The following is a 3302-nucleotide window of genomic DNA, read 5'->3' as shown; positions in this document are numbered from 1 at the left end:
TTTTGTTCGTCTTAAACAGAACTTTTTCGCATGTTTCCCGTAACCCTTCCAAACATATTATAGACGAAATTGTTTGAATGTATTATTAACCGTAGAACACAAACCCTGGGTGATTTCCACCCGAAGCCGGGCGGAGTCATGTGATCACTACGTGGTGGGATGACTCAAGGGCTTGTGACTCCCTATAGCTTCAGTTCTCAGCGGGTCGTGGTGGGGACAGCGTGTGTGAGTGAGCTTGCTTTGTAGGATTTTCCGACAGCGGAATTCGGGTTATTTCCACCCGACGTTTGTGATAAAAGGTGTAATTGTTGGTGGGTGGAATCCACCTGAAGTTTGTAATGGTGTATATTTTGTGATGAGTTCTTGAGGTTGTTTTTCTCTTTGCATGTATTGAATATTACATTAAAGTCAGATAAAGTGAATATGAGTAAGAAAACATATAAACATTTGTCCAAGGAGGAGCTAGAGCACATTATGAACACTACTGGTGCATTACCAGAGATGTCAGATTTGAGTGACAGTGATGATGATGAACAGGAAGATGTTGTAGAATTTGAGGCTCTGTATGACAGTGATTGTGACCAAGATTACATCCCAGAACCTAGTGATGTGGAAGGTGATGAGAGTGATATTAACATGCCTAGATCGAAACGTGCATGGAAAAGACCACCACATACCTCTACGCCTCGCAAACGCTATGCTACCTCTACTTCTGTTGCCTCTCCTGCTGCCACCCCTGATGCCTCTACGTCTGCTGCCCCTGCTGCTACCACCCCCGCTGCCTCTACGTCTGCTGCCTCTGCTGCTACCACCCCTGATGCCTCTACGTCTGCTGCCTCGGCTGCCACCACCCCTGCTGCCTCTACGTCAGCTGCCTCTGCTGCCACCCCTGCTGGTCGAAGGGGAAAAAGGCCCCGTGATGACGACGATCTTCCATCAATTGTTGATTTCAAAACAGCGACCCTGTCGAGCACATCTGGCTTTAGGTGGAGTTGTCGGCCACAGGTGCATTCAGCCACAAGAACACCAGCAAGGAACATTATTGCACCCTTTACTCCAGGGCCAACATAGGCAGCACAGATGGCTGACAACCCAGAAGAATGCTTCCTATTGTTCTTTGAGGACAAAATTGTAAAGGAAATTGTAAAATACACAAACAAGAAAATTGAATTGGCGGCTGCCATGTATGCCCGGAAAACAGCGACGCACTCCAGAACTGAAGAAGCAGAGGTGCGTGCACTGCTGGGTATTCTGCTATTCAGTGGCTGTCAGAGAGATTGCCATCTGTCAAGCACAGAAATGTGGAGTGTGGGCAATGGCCCAGCCTTGTACCGTGTGGCCATGTCACAAGATTGCTTTGAGTTTCTCCTGAATTTTTTGCGATTTGATGACCTTGACACACGGCAGCAGAGGCAGAAAGATGACAAGTTTGCACCCATTCGGCAGATCTGGGACATCTTCATTGGAAATTGTAGGAGAATGTACACGCCAAGTGAGAACATTACTGTGGACGAGCAGCTGCTTGCATTCAGAGGCAGGTGCCTGTTCCGCATGTATATACCAAGCAAACCGGCAAAATATGGGATCAAATTAATTCTTGCAAACGATAACAAGAGCAAGTACTTATTGGGAGCGATCCCTTACCTGGGGAAGAATGGGACAAGATGCCATGAAAATATAAGCCTTGGACATTTTTTCACAAAGGAATTGACCAAGCCATACCATGGGAGCAAAAGGAACGTAACCACAGATAACTGGTTCACATCTGTGCCTTTAGTGACAGATCTCCTTCAGAACTGCAGCATGACCCTCGTGGGAACAGTGAAGGGAAACAAGAAGGAAATTCCAAAGAAAATGAAAGAAAAAGACGGTCGCGTGTTGGGGTCAGCTGCGTTCCTGTACACAAAGGATATGACTCTGGTATCATACGTCCCTAAGACGTCCAAGACCAAGATAAAAATGGTACTGATGCTGTCTTCCATGCACACACAGCCAACAGTCGGAGACACTGGGAAGCCTGAGGTGATTGAATTTTATAATGCCACCAAAGAAGGCGTTGACACATTTGATCAGATGTGTGCACACTGTTCATGTGGACGGAAGACAAAACGATGGCCGCTGTGTGTCTTTTATGGGATGCTAAATGCCTCATGTATTAACTCATGGATTATACACAGTGAGAATGTGAATAAGACAGGTGGCAAAGAACTGCCTAGGAGAAAGTACATGCAGGAGTTGGCATATGGCCTCATCAAACCCTGGGCACAGAAGAGGCCCAGCTCTCCATTTCTGCCACGCACCCTCAGCAATCTCATCTGCATTGTCTGCGAATTCCCTTTACCTGGCACTGCTGCAGACACACCAGGGACATCGGCAGCAGAGAGTCAGGCATCCTTGGTACGCTGTATGGAGTGCCCTAAGAAATCTGACAAGAAGACTCGACACAGGTGCAATGTCTGTCGTAGACCTGTGTGCCCTCGCCACTACTACCCTGTCTGTGCTAACTGCCTACCTTGGTAAGTTATGGTATTGGTAGTTTTCTCCAATCCATAATTATTATATTATCCATCAATAAGTAAGTGACAAATGTGCAAATATAGTGGAAATAATGTTTTTTTTTTTATTTTTAGCCTCAAAAAAACATCCTTTTTGGTGCATCTCCCCTACAGCCCAGAGTAACGCCAGGATGTTGTGGCTTCACCAACTGAAGCTCCCATCACCTGGGTGGGTCTAGGCCAAAGTGGAAGACTTCAGTTTAAGTATTTAGTTTTCTATGAATTTATTCTTAAGTTCTTTCTTATTTTCAGCATTATTTGGAGTTTTTATTTAAGACACCCCTTCAGCATTAATTTTTTAGTTTCAATACATTCTTATGAGGGGAAATGAAAGATGAAGCTTTATATTTTCCAGGTATTTTTGTACTTTTAATAAATTCTTATTGAAACTATGTGTTTTTAATTTCAAAGTTAGGGTGTTTTCCACCCGGGGTTTGTGATGGTGTAGTGTTGTGATAGGGTTTGTGTTCTAGGGTTAATCCTAATTCTGTAGGAAACCAGGGAACAGGTATTGCTGGAGGGTCCGTAACTCTAGCTATGACATAAACAATATTGTTGAAACCGAAAGAAGTGGTTGAGTTAGCACAGCCTTGTGGGGCTGGATGTGGGCGTTTGGACCGGGTGAGTTACTCCAGATTGATGGGCGCTTAACAAGCGAAAAATATATATCTATCCTTAAAGCCCTAGTTTGGAGTGTTCGAGCAATGGCCATACTAGCTCCCCAAACCAGAGTTGCCAGATAGAGGG

At 45.1% G+C, this 3302-nt stretch overlaps 1 pseudogene; it reads left to right on the top strand.

Annotated features, from left to right (window-relative positions):
- Positions 1-393: 393 nt before the first annotated feature.
- On the top strand, positions 394-2959 carry LOC137654320 (piggyBac transposable element-derived protein 4-like; annotated as a pseudogene).
- Positions 2960-3302: the final 343 nt, after the last annotated feature.

This window comes from Palaemon carinicauda, chromosome 15, assembly GCF_036898095.1.
Source record: "Palaemon carinicauda isolate YSFRI2023 chromosome 15, ASM3689809v2, whole genome shotgun sequence".
In the NCBI taxonomy this organism is placed as follows: Eukaryota; Metazoa; Arthropoda; class Malacostraca; order Decapoda; family Palaemonidae; genus Palaemon; species Palaemon carinicauda.
The sequence above is the reverse complement of the archived record's forward strand: the minus strand, read 5'-3'. Positions and strand labels throughout refer to the sequence as shown.